Below are 14,615 nucleotides of genomic sequence, written 5' to 3' on the forward strand. Positions count from 1 at the left end.
TACAGAATGGTAGTTATGGATAGGCTGTATCACCAATAAGATAATTAGATATCTTCTCTGCTTTTTTTTATTAGTTTTTGAAGCGTTTGAGGAAGAATAGCATTTCTTAACTTCATATTTATTGTTGAGTTTGCAAACACTTCAGCATTATGTACATTATCTGGCCACAAGCACTCAACACCCATAAAATAGCATTTGTAATCACATACAGCTTGAACACTAAGAAAAAAATATTTCTTAAAGCAAAAAAAATTTTGTCAGTGACGACGAATAGGGATATGGGTGCCATTGATGCATCCAAAGGCTTGTGTCATTCCAAATTTACTTTCAAACTCTGAAACTTTATTTCGCATTTCAGTTTGATTTCTTGGAAGAAATAGATACTTTGATATTGCCTTACAAACTGAAATTATAACGGCAGAAGCAGTACATACTGCAATTCCAAAAGTATTTTCAGTCATTACCAAAGATCCAGTTTCTTTTAAGCAATATAAAGTAATAGTTACTTTTTTATCTGCTGATAGAGCTCTAGAGTTAGGCGAAAAAGGGTCAGGAGATAAATAACGGCTAAACTCTAAAACCAAACTCATGAAAAGAAACCGTGAAAGCCTAAAATTTGTTTTCCATACATCAATGGTAGCTACACCAGTTATTATATTATGCCGCCACAAATCAATTCTGCCAGTTTTAAACCAGCAACTACGATTTTTTCTATTAAGGCGCCTCTCTTGCTTGTTTCATCTTTTGAAGTGATTGTGATCGTTTTCGTAAAACAATAATATTTAAAAAATTAGCTAATTTTGTTTTTGTGAAGCTTATATAAATACTATTAGGCTTTTAAGATGCATTATTTGTGTTATAACACCAGTTAAACATATTGTTAAAATCCAATATGTTTTTTTGTCGATAGCCGCCATCTTTTCAGTTATTATTTTACCGATAGAGGCCATCCCTGCTAGAAAAAACCAGGCTGACCTCGATATCATTTTTTATTTTTTTGGCAAAAATTCATATAAACGCAATTTTAAAACTGGCACGTTTTCCGGGCTAGCTCAGCAAACGGTCTAACCTTTGTCCATATAAACAGGCCCTAAAAGCACGGAAATATTTAATTTTTATTTATCGAAAAATCATGAATTAATTAATTTTTTTTTTAATATTAAACATTAGATCACAAAACCAAAGTCTAAGGATCAAAAAAAAAGAAGCACAACAACACATATTAAACAACAAAGACAAATAAATTTGAAAAGTTACTAAGTGCATTTAACTTAAGGTGGTCCTATACCATCAAACTTGTGTCGCTGACGTTTGACCTTAAAACACCTTTTACCGCATATAATAGAATGCCCGTAAAAAAAAGAAGAAAAAAAGATAAAAAATTTTTTTTACGGGGAAATACCCCAATTACTTTTTCCTTAATGACTTTTGAACCATATTTACTTATTGAATAAAATTTTACAAAAAGTTTTGCATTACTATGAAGAACAATTTAAACTAAAATCAATAAAATTTATAGAGTAGTTTATAGTTTATATAGAGTATATTTTATAGATACAAAATTTATATCAAAAAGTGACTATAGTTATATTAGTTCTAAGACTAAAATTTCAAAAAATACAAAGTTAAAAACTTTCATTTTAGTTCAGGTTGTAAATCAAACTTAAACGAATAACTTGGGAAATTTTTAGGTCAAACTGTAAAACCCAGGAAATTTTATTCTGGAAAGAGTGACTAAAAATAGGCAAAAATCAAAAACTGAGAAAAACGAAAATAAATAAAAAATAACAAGCATCAAAATAACATCACGCATAAAAAAATATGCTCCAGTCATATAAAAAAATATGCTCCGGTCATATAAAAAAATATGCTCCGGTCATATAAAAAAATATGCTCCGGTCATATAAAAAAATATGCTCCGGTCATATAAAAAAATATGCTCCGGTCATATAAAACTCACAGTCATTTGTGTTTGTCTGTCCATCAATAAAACCCTTTCTTTTAGCTCTTAAAACTTTTCGTTGTTTTTTATAGGAACTACTTGACTTCTTGTTAGCTTTTTTTATTCTACATATATCTCATTTTGGACCAAAATGAAGCTCCAGGAGTAATGTTTAAAAATTCAGATTCTTTATGAAGCCCATTAAACCATCATTAAAATGTATAGTTGCTGAGCAAACACCAATTTTACTTATTTTTTGACTAAAATATTGACTTTCAGGGCATCAAGACCAAATCATAGCATTAAGTGATTTATCGACATTTAGGGTCATTATATGCAAACATTTAATCAATTAACTATCAGTACTTAGCTCCATAAAAATTGGTTTTAAAACATCTCTAATAGCAGCAGGCAGTGACAATATAGGTTCATAATTTAACCTTCTCACTTCATTTAGCTTGTACCATTTGCACCAACTATCATTGGTTCTTAGACAATATAGATGTCTTTGAGCTTTAGTGTCCGACTCACTACAATAAAGCAAAACTGCAATAATTGCTTTTTCATGCTATAAACTTCGGAGTTTTGTCTGATGGACATCCCAAAGTAGTTTTGCAGTAAGTTAATAGCAGATTCAGTTAAGCACCCTTTTCCAACAGGTTTTTCCCAGCTACTAAAATTGAACGTAGCCTATTCCCAAGTCTTTTTCGTATGTGACCAACACATTCAAGTTTATTAATAACAAAATCTTCACCATATGGCTTACTCTCTACAACTTTAAGAAATGAGTTGCTGTCACCATCTCCAACAAAAAATTTTTATAGCGCAAACTGTTTTGTTGAATTGATTGATGAAAAATTGCTATAGCTCCTTGGGTCTCCATTGAGCCTGCTGAGCCCTTGAGGTTTATTGAACAGTTATGGCTGCTGTTCCATATTTGGTATTCACTTGTGCCTTTTTTATTATGTCATGACAGGTAAGCTTGACACTTTTTTAAAAGTACTTTATAGTCAATAACTTTATTGTTAGTACGAGATAATGCTGTAACAACACCATTAAGAGATTCATGACCTCTTTTTTGCCATGTCCCATCTAGAGATACAGTACATTCAACAACTTCATCTACATTGGCTTTGCATTCCCTAACTGCGTTGATTATACTTTCATTAGCAGCAGTATGTTTGTTGTTAATTTCGTTATAAGCTTTGAGATTTATAGGATCTGTTAAACTTAGTATATGCGAAAAGGTCTGAATTGATGCATGACCTTTGCCAATTTCTCAAAATGCCATAACACATATAGTATTTATGTCAAAACATTTTTGACCACTTTTATTTAATAAATTATTTTTTTAGAGGTAAAAATGTTTTTTCTCCATTGACATTTTGTACAGGAAAGTTATAGTTTATTTGCCCATCCTTTCTTTTCTGTTGTTAAATTTTGAGTACATAATCCCATTTGATTATATTTTGGGCAAACTGAGTACAAACATATTGTTTCTGTCAAAATATTAAAGTCTATTAGCAAATAAGATATATTCAAATTTGCTTCCTTCACGTTATTATTTTTCAATTTTAAACCACTTGCTGAACATGGAGCATCATTTATAATGATTTCTGAAGAAGGAATTGGATTATTTATTGTTTCTGGTGGAGTAACTACAAATCAATTTCCATGAAATACTCTTTTTAAAGGTTTGTAACCTGACTTTCTTCGACCCATAACAAAATTTTAACTGTAGTACCAATTTACTAAATTCAAACAAAAAAACGAAGCACGAGATTATTATAGTTTTGTTCTTGCAAAGTATAGCCAAAAAATGAGTTTGAAAGTTGGCTAACTATACTTTAAAAATGCAGTAGTAACATTTTCAAACATTAATTTTAGCAGTGGGTAAAAAAGATCAGAGAAAACTTTTTTGATTTTGAAAATACCATTGCTAGGGCCGTAACTACGGAAAACAATTTCAGCACTTTGTTTAAAATTAAAAATATACCAACTTGTGCTCTGAATTTAGCTAAAATTATTAAAAAATTTTAAACTTGTATAAATTTTGCACAAAATTATGTAAAAAAAAAAAAGAAATGAAATTTTCTATTTTTAATGGTATAGGACCACCTTAAGCTTTTCTAAAATTAATATACTTTTAATTTAGTTGATAGATCAATCATAAGGATATTTTGCAATTTAGAAATAGTTTTGTGGTAAATCATTTTTTAGTAATAACTGTCTAAGTTTAGCCTTAAACTCATTTAACATTGTTAGAGTTTTAAGTTCAGTTGTGAGTATTTTATTCCATGCTTTTGGTCCTCTAATTGAAATTGAAAACTCAGTTGCCGCAAAATAACTTTTGGGTTGTGTATAGGTGTTATTTGAATATCCAGTTAAGTATTTATTCTGATTAGTTTTGAATAAGAGATCAAAAGTTTTTGGAATAATACTTGTATTAATTTTGAACATGAAAATTAGAAGATGATAAATATTTATTTAGTAGATATTTAGTATATTTAACTTAGTAAATAAAGGTTGGCAGGGTGTATAGCGGTACTACACCATGTAATATTAGCATAATTAAGATAGGTATGAATAAAAGAGAAATATAAGAGTTTTAATTAACTTGAATTTAAAAAAGGTTTTATCCTATATAGTAGATCAATACTCCTTGATATTTTACCTTCAATATATTTTATATGATCTCTCCATGTTACATTTTCGTCAAGGAGTACTCCTAGAAACTTTAATGATACTTCTCTTTTTATCAAAAAGTGAAGTATCATTAAAATTTCTATTTCGCAATTGTTAATACAAAGATTTGGAAGTTTTAATGGAATTTTGTCTCGTTCGTGATAGCGATGGAAAAAGGTATATTTTGTTTCAGTCAAATTTAGAGATAATTTGTTTGCTGTAAACCATTCAGCAAGGTATGGTAGTTCTGTGTTTACAGTTTTAAATAACATTTTTACATCATTGTGAGCATAAAGTAGACTAGTATCATCAGCAAACAAGATTGCGTCTAATACATTTCAGGGTTTGCTGGTATATATCAATGATCTAATCATTGATATATACCAGAAATTTGAGCGGTCCTAGTATAGATCCTTGTAGTACACCACAAGAAATTTTTTTTTTTTTTGTTTTGTTATTTATTTACTTTGCCGTTGATAAATATTACAAAAAAGAAATTACAATAGCCCCGTCACACAAAAATTTACATGCACAATAAATGATAAAAGACAAAAAGACAGTATAAATACAAAAACAAAAACAAATCAAATACTTCAGCAATAAAATAATTTGTTGCTAACAATCTTCCAGCAGAATAATTTTAAAAATAAAAAAGTAAAAACGACAGAAAATCATGAAAGTTATAAAAACACAAAAAAAAAATGCGTTGTTTAATTAAAAAAAAAAAAAAAAAAAGCAATATATGTAAACATAAGTATTTGGGCTGATTATTTAATATCATCAAAAATATGAACGAAAAAGATAATTTTATTTTCGTTATCTTTTTTACTAACGGTTAGAAACCATTTTAATAAAAGCTAAAGAAAGTGATAAAGATTTAATTTATTTTCAAGCGATTCAGTCCAAACCTTTATATTGTTTTCAAAAAAGGTATTTGAAATCTAATATATCGAATTCCATGTTCAGTAAATACCGTTTTGAATCATCCTTAAAACTTTGCAAAGTGCAGTTTAAAACGAAGTTTTGTTTTTTACTAAAGATTGGAAGAAATTTTTTCCAAACTAAAGGTCGATATTAAATTTAGGCCCGATATTAAATTTGGTACGAACTTAATTTAAGAAGGTTTATAAGAACCACAAAGTTATTCACTGAAAACTTGGTTTTTTTGAAAATTTGATATTTATGGGAGATTTCATTAAAGTAGGATTGAAATATTACTGGAGAAAACCCAAGTTTTGCTTTAAACATAAATAACATTACTTGATGAATATTAAGCTTATAAATATTTAAAGCTCCAAGCTGACGTAAGAGAGGTTCGCATTGTGTTTTTCTATTTGCCCCAAATACTATCCTGCAAGCATGTTAATGTTTACTATAAATTTTTTTGAGTTTAGTGTGATTAGTGCTACCCCAGGAAATGTTACAGTATGAAAGATAACTGTGAAAAAACAAAAAATATAAATTTTTTAAAGACTCGTTATTAAGAAAAGGTTTTGTTCGGTATAACATGGCAATACTTTTTGAGATCTTACCTTCAATATATTTAATATGAAATTTCCATGACAATTTTTCATCTAAGAGCACTCCCAGAAAGTTTGTAGTCAATTCCCTTTTATTTATTTTAATTTTGATTAAAAGATTGGGTAGTTTAAGAGGAATATTCTCGGCTTTACTAGGTTTATGTGATAGGATAAATTTTGTTTTCTCTACATTTAATGATAGTCGGTTACTTATAAACCACTCGTTGATCTTATCTAATTCTTCGTTAAATATTTTAAAAAGAACAGTAATATCTTTGTGAGAATAAAACAAATTAGTTTCATCTGCAAATAAGATAGTATTTAATACTTTTGATGATAAATATAAGTCATTTATATAAAGTAAGAACAATAATGGTCCCAAAATAGAACCTTTTCATGAATAATAGAAATCCAAAATAGAACCTTATTCATGTTGTTAGTTTTTCCGTTATCAAGAGAAGTATATTGCTGTCTATTTGACAGGTAGCTTTTAAACCATTTAAGATTCGAGTGTTCAATACCGTAGTTTTTTTAATTTGGTTAATAAAATATAATGACTTACAGTGTCAAAAGCTATGCTGAGATCAATAAAAATGCCTAAAGTATTTGTTTTCACCAAAAGATTTTAGAATATCCTAAACAAGATGAACAATTGCCTGATGAGCAGAGTGACCTTTTTTTGAATCCAAATTGTTTAATATAAAGAATGTTATTAATATCTAAGAACTAGTACAGTCTTTTATACATAATATGTTTTAATATTTTTGAGAAGCATGCTAGTATTGAAATAGGTCTATAATTTGCAATAAAAGTTGCATCTCTAGATTGTAGAGCTGGTATCACCCTTGCAACTTTTAGTTTATGAGGAAAGATTCCTTGTTCTAAAGATAGACTGAAAACGTGCAAAGCGGAGTTTTTAAATAAAATATCCATTTAATTATTATATTGCTACTTACATCATCAACTCCATTACGTTTATTTGATTTTAATAAATTTACAGCATCAAGTTGTTCTTTTTCAGATAGGGTAGATTAGGGTAATATGAGCACCTTGGTAATATGAGCATACTTAAAGATTTCTAAGAGGGAAGCAGTGAAGTTAAAGTTACTTTGTATTTTTTGAATGGACTTTATGTGGGGATAACAGAAATCAATACCATTAGCGTAAATTTATATGCAGTAATTAGCGGCTATCATCTAATTAAAACGCTATTAAATTTTTCGCGTAGTTAAAATAATATCATCACACATGAATAAATCTGTGACGCGAAATGTTGGTGCTAAAATTTCTGTTAAGCATATAATTCGAAATTTTATTTTGACGTTAAATAAAAATTCTTTAAGTTTACCAAATTTTTTTTGTATACTCCTTATATTTAGATGCAGGATAAATAGTGCATTACCATCTATGTTAGCAGTTAGTGATGAAACGTTTGAACTGTAATAATAAGAGCTTATATTTTCCATTCCTTCCCCATTCTTATATAAGCTAATATTTGATTCAGGGTTGTTTTCTAAAAGTTTATTTTTGTTTATTAGAAAAGCTTTAATTTTATTTATGTCATTTTCATTTGATGTGTTATTTTTAGCATTAAAATTAGATAAGTTTGTTTCCATTTTAAAATATGAATTTAAGCAATAAAAATAAAATAAAAACATAAATTTTTTACTTTTCTTTGGGAGTCCATTCGCGAATGATTAGTTTATCGTACAATATTACTGCGTGCTTTCCGCCTTCTAGTTCCCTTTTCAGTTGTTCTCTTGCTGTTTTCTTATAATTGTAGTTTCAGCGCAGTAGTCTTCATTTATACAAATATTTTTCCCTTTTAAATTTTTCGCCTAGTTTAAAATTTTTACTTTGTCTTGATAGTTTAGTAGTTTAACAACTATCGGTCTAATGTGTGCTTCTATGTCCAGTCATGTAAGCCCTCTCAATTTTTAAAGTATATCTTCAAAAAGTTTCTGCACCCTGGATTCACTGACACTCCAATTTTCATTTTCGTTTTCCTTTATGACTTCTATTGTTAGGTTGTTCCTTCGTGAGCAATTTTCAATTAAAAAGTTTACTTTTTATTTTAAGTATCTTACTATTCTTTAGTCTACTAGTCTTTCATTTTAATGCTTAAGTCTTTAGTTTTTTTCTTTACAACTTCAAATTTATCCGTAATAATCTCTTCGTTAGTTTGAATAGCTTTGATAATATCGCTGCAATCAGCTGCAAGAGACATAACTTTTTTATTTGTTGTTTCTTATTCAATTGCAATGTTATTGGTTTTAGTTGAGTTTTTGCTACCGACTGATTCATTCTTTTCTAACCTCTCAGTAAGTATTTTCATACTTGCTGTCGTTATTGACGTGAATACTTTTTCATGAGCTTTTAATAGCTTTCTTGTTTCTTCTAGAATATCGTTTTTCTAGAATATCGTTTTTTTGTTTTTCGAGTAGCTCAGAAATTATCTTCATATCCATTTTTAATTTTTAAACGTTTATGTATTTATTAAATTTTTTTTTTTTTCTTTTTTGCTTGCAGTAAAAAACGCGTCCGTTCACCACAATGCATATGTAACTTTTATAATACCCTATGTTTAAAGTTTATGTTGTATTTTGTTTAGAACCCATTATTCAATGCTTTTAAAATCTATGTACTTTTAAAGTAGGAGAGGCCTCAACAAGGCCCGCGGAACATTAGTCCGGCCCTTCATTTAGAAAAACATTTGTTAGTAGTATAACCGACAGAGATTAATTTACAAAGAAATTTTACAATTTTTTTTTTTACATTTAAAATTCTATCTTAGTTTTTAAATATTTACAAATTTATCTTAGTCTTTAGAAAATTTTTAACTTTAAAAATTTGTGCGTAATTATCATTTAAAACTTGGAAATTTAACCAAAATAGCATAGACATATTATAGCTATATTTTGTTGTTTTGAAGATCTTTTTCAAAACAACAAAAAATAGACAAACAATGTCGAATATTTAACAGTGAATGCCAAACAAAATACTTTTTTGGTGAATTTAAAATGGTGCAAGTATGTTTAATATGTAATGAATATGTTTCACTGATCAAAGAACTTAATTTAAAGAGGCACTATGATTTAAATTTATAATCAGTTTGTCAACGAGGTACAAAAAAAGAAGCAAAAAAATTGAAACATAATTTATTTGGACAACAAGATTTTATAAAAAAGGGAAACACCAACACAGAAAATGCTGCTGTTGCAATCTGTGAAATGAGTTTTTTTTTAGCTAAAAATTGTAAACATTTAGTGATGAGGAAATTATTAAGGAATCTCCTGAAATTGTGTTCAAAAACATTTGCCCTGAAAAGTTGAAAATTTTAACAAATGCCTCACTCCTTAGACTAAAAACATATTTCAAATGGTCTGCGTTTGTCATTGGGTGAAAGCACTTCAGTATCGTTTAATAGTTTTCAATGAATTAACTGATATATCACAAGCTGCTCAATTGGCTATTTTGTGCGTTGTGTTAATAAACGGCCATGCATGACGTCACCCTATGCAAAGCAGAACATAAAGTATTTGCTGGACATTAAAAAAGTTAAAAAAAATTTAACTTGATCTACAACAGAGTAAATCAATTACAATAAATGGTGGCTAATCAATGATTTCAAAAAATGTTGGTGAGGTTTCTAGACTGGAAAACGAAATGGCAGAAATTAACTTAATTTATTACGCTGCAACTTAACAGCAAAGGCTATAAATGTAGAAAATGTCACGTGACTTTAGCAATAAAAAAAATTAACAGCATCAAATCCAGCGCTTTACAAAGCAATTTGAGAAATTTCTCAATGAGAATGACTCAGAATATGGTGGTTTGCTTTATTATACTGAGGTGTGATGGTTTTCTAGAGTAATATTCTGAAAAAAAACTTTTAATTTGAGACAAAAGATAATAGAATTTTTCAAAGTATAAGCGTAGATTATCCACTAGAGCTAGAAAAGTTTGTTGCTTTTCTCTAAAAAAATTCAAAAGTTTTCATTTCTGGTAGATCTAATATACTTCTGGTAGATCTATATATACTTAACAAAGAACTCCAAGCAAAAGATCAACTAATTGCAAAAATGTACAAACTTATTTTAACTTTTTAGTTACAATTAACTCTGTGGGAGAAGCAGTTAAGGACTAGAAATTTTAGCCATTTTACCTTGGATGAGCTGAATCCTGGAGTGATTTTGTTACCTTTATAGCTGAACTGGAAACAAGATTTTCAAAGGTTTTTAGATAATGACAAAACATGCTGGCAAAATCAAAATGTTCACAGTGGCATTTTCTGTTAAATTTGAAACTTTACTAGAAAAATCTAAAATGGAGTTGATTAATGTTTGGTGCAGTGATGTTTTGAGAGAGGCGTATAATTAACAAATTTGAATAGTTATTTTCAAGTCTGGACCAAAATAAGTATAGCAACTTAAGTAACAATGCAAAAAATGATTGGTGTCTTTTTTGGTTGCACATACTTGTGCGAAAGCGTATTTTCTTGAATGAAATTTGGAAAATCCGAAAGGTGGGGTTTGAATCAGGGATCCTTTGTTTCTGAGGCAAGTGCGCTACCACTGCGCCATGGCTGCAGAGATTAACGATTGCAACCAGTCAGTTGCCAATTGACATTAAAACATTAAGAAAAAAAGTAATTAGTGATTACCAATAAACTATTTCTTGCACTTATTTATTTATTTTATAATATTATTTACAATAAGATTTATAATATTATACTGGCAGGACTTCAAAATGATTGTAATGGCCTTATCTCGAACCCCTTAACAAAACTCTATTTTCTTCTACAATAAAAACATCAAAATACCTTATAAAATAAATATATACCGAAAATATATAACCACTAAATATATCATAAGTTTATTACTATACATACTTTAGAAAACTCACAATAAAACATAACAAATCAATATGCAGTATTGCAGCTGAAAATATTTTTTTTTTAATAAAAAAAATTAAGAATATTTTTTTGTTGAAAAATATTTTTTTTCATAAATTGTTTCAAAAAGAAATAGGTCAATTCAGATGAAAAAACAAAATTAGGCCGTACTATTTCATTCCAGAGAAAAGGTCCACGATAAGATATACAAAATTGAGCTTATTTTTGCATAAAGGTTTTCTAGAATGCTACGTAGTTTATATTCATTTTAGGGTTTATTTTTTTAAAGGTTTACAAAAACATCGGGGGACATAAGTTCTTAACATTTGTACATAAAACATAAAACATTAAATACATTTAGTTGATAAACATTTAAGTCCATTTCTTTAAAAAACGGTTGAGAGTTCGAAAAACGATTTTGAAAATTTAATATGCGAGCTGCGTGTTTCTGGTGCCGATTAAGAGATTTTAGTTTCGTTTTATGCGTACTTCCCCATTTAATATTTGCATAATTTATATAGCAATAAATAAATGAGTGGTATAATTGTATTAATTAATTTTTGTTTAAAATACCTCTAGATTTGTATAGAATTCCACTGCTTTTTGCAACGTTAATAGAAATATTAATATTAATGTGTGATTTCCAAGAATTTTCTTCAATAAAAACTCATTTTAGGATGACATTGTCGATAAAAAGATCAAGCATATTTACAGGCAGTATCTGTTTTTTTATAGTTTGGATAGAAAAGTATCCATTTTATTTTTTCAATATTTAAAAATATTTTTTTAAAACCAAAATTAAATTTTTTCAAGTTTATATTATTAAAATGTATGTTTATATTTTCATGTAAGGAAAACAAGTTTGTGCCGTCTGCAAAAATTATTGTCTTTAAATTGGATGTTTTGTTAAGATCATTTATATACACGATGAAAAGAAGTGGTCCAAGTATGGATCCTTGTGGTACACCATATGTTAGATTCATTAATATTTGAAATTGGGAGAGATAACTTTTGAACCAACTTAGAGTTTTACTTGCTATGCCATAGCATTCAAATTCTTAAAGCAAAATATTATGATCGACCGTGCCAAAAGCTTTTGACAATCAATGAAAAAACCTAGTGTAAATTTTAGATTTTCGAAAGATTCGTTAATACAACGTGTTAATTGAAAAATAGCATATTAGGTTGAGTTGTTTTTTTTTAAATCGAACTGATTTTCATAAAGGAGTTTATTGGTAGTTAAGAATATGTATACTCTGTTATACATTATTCTTTCTAATATTTTTAAAAATATATAACAAAATAACTATAACAAAATTACCTTAACGAGTGGTTTCTAAAAATCCGGACTTCATCTGAATTTTGTTAATAGCTAGCTAGTTTATGCGTTATTCTTCAGTAACATTATTTATTATTTTTTCTTTAAAATAAAATCACTGCTGTAATTCTGAACTGTTTTAGGTCAATTTCCTTAAATCAAAACCTCCTTCAGACATACTAATTTTAGATTTTTCATAAAAATTTTTACCATGTTACCAGATATAACATTGTCTACATAATGATCATTTAAAATTTTATTAGCAAATTTTTATCAGTTTCTTCATATGTGCTTTATTAATGTCTCCATTTAATAAAAATGCACTATTTCCCAATGAGCACAGTACGTTTTTAAAACGTTCTTTGGACGTTTTTATTTGGTTTAAACCTTATAAAAACGTTTAAAAAACGTTTTAAAAACGTACCGTGCCCACTGGGTTGTTAGGCCAAAAACTACCATTAAAAACCAAAACATAAATATAATTCAGAGTTTTGATCTGTAACAATGTTTTTATACTAAATGTTTTTATTCACTTGATTTTTTTCTTTTATCCAATTCAGTCAAACTTTAAGTTGAAGTTATCTGCTAATCATTATTTTTTTCTTTTTCAGTCAAACTTTAAGTTGAAGTTATCTGCTAATCATTATTTTTTTCTTTTTCAGTCAAACTTTAAGTTGAAGTTATCTGCTAATCATTATCTAGTTTAAAAGGATTAGTTACCATTGTTACCATAGTTCTTAACATCATTTTCAAACCTATACATAACTAACTCATTATTTGATTCTAACTTTACCACATTGCAAAATTTGGGTAAATTACTTCTTAAATTATCTTCCTCACTGTTTTTTGTCCTTATCCCTAATAGATTAGTATCAACACGGACACTTAATACCTATCCTACACAGACGATGAAGGAACATGGCTTCATTTATTACCTCATAACTTTAGCTGTCATAAAATTATGATGCAAATTATATTTTGCATTCCTTAGATATCTTTTGATTTTGTAAAGGACCACATTTTACAGTACACTAAGAGCCTCAAAATATACCAACAAATTAGAATATTTGTGTTTCATTTTAAATTGAATTACGTCAAGTCTCTTAATACTAGTGACCAAGCGTCTTTATTATTATACTTTGTCTGACTGTTTTTAATTTGAGTCGCTTACATACATTTTCTTTTACGCACGATCTCTGACTAACACTGTCAAAAAGTCCGAAAAACTCCACTCTCAGAATTATTAAAAACCTTAGCCTTTGCAGTCTGAAATAAAATGCTATCAGATAAGTCTACAAGAGTAACACTACTTTGTGTTTACTTTTTCTTACAAATAGTAATGTGTGCCTAATACCACATAATAAACAATAATTTGAGCTACATTTATTACTACATCACATGATAAAATCAACAACCAATTTATATTAATCCAATTGCATAAAACACTACTTAATTTTACAAATAAAGCGTTTTTTTTCCCTTTTAAGAGTTTTATTTTAAGTCTAAAATTTCAACTTTTAACCATTTAGATGGTTTGGGATTTTAATCAAAATAAACACATTGTGGAATTTGATTTTCTAATTGTATACAGCTTTCATTATCATATACTTTTCTTAAACCTTCTAGGTCATTATAGCGTTTAATTTTTGATATTTATAATAAAGAACCCATATATGCAAAAACTAAAAATTGTGAACTATTAGTTTTTGCATATATGGGTTCTTTATCAAGGGCAATTTAGGGAGTTAGGTGAAAGATATGACGAAGTAGCTAATGCTTGGCCAGGCAGATACCTTTTCAAATAGTTAAATCTTGCTGATGTACTCTCTAATTTTAGTGTCACTTTAGTTAATAACTCCTGATCAAATTTAATTATTTTTTCACTCTCAAAAACATCATTTTCAATTTTTTCTTGATCTAAGGTATTTAAAATTTCTCATTGATATTATTTTATCTCTCAAAACTTTCACATAAATTATTTTTAAATCCTACTAACTTATAGCCTCGTTAAGTCAAGTTTAGCCTCGTTGAATTTATTACTCTTTAACTCCTCTCTGATTTTACTTAATAAATTTCCAAAGCTTAATCTCTACGTTCTCCGCCTCACAATTTTGCTACCTAAAGCAGTTGCCATTTTAATTAGCAGCTGGTAAATAATCAACATACACAACATAATATAAAATCTTACACTCAGCTCAGACTTAGAACTTATCCTACTAACCACAACCAACCTTTACAAAAATAAACATTGTTAAC

General features: G+C 28.2%; 1 protein-coding gene across 1 annotated transcript in view; it reads right to left on the bottom strand.

The window, feature by feature from the left end:
• Positions 1-12,463, bottom strand: part of LOC100201078 (thioredoxin-related transmembrane protein 2-B) — a 45,927-nt gene extending 33,464 nt beyond the window's left edge. The window contains exon 1 of the mRNA XM_065793936.1: positions 12,363-12,463. The gene's annotated coding sequence lies outside the window, so the exon portion shown is untranslated. The remainder of the gene's footprint in view (positions 1-12,362) is intronic.
• Positions 12,464-14,615: the final 2,152 nt, after the last annotated feature.

The sequence above is a fragment of the Hydra vulgaris genome, chromosome 03 (genome assembly GCF_038396675.1).
Source record: "Hydra vulgaris chromosome 03, alternate assembly HydraT2T_AEP".
Lineage (NCBI taxonomy): Eukaryota > Metazoa > Cnidaria > Hydrozoa > Anthoathecata > Hydridae > Hydra > Hydra vulgaris.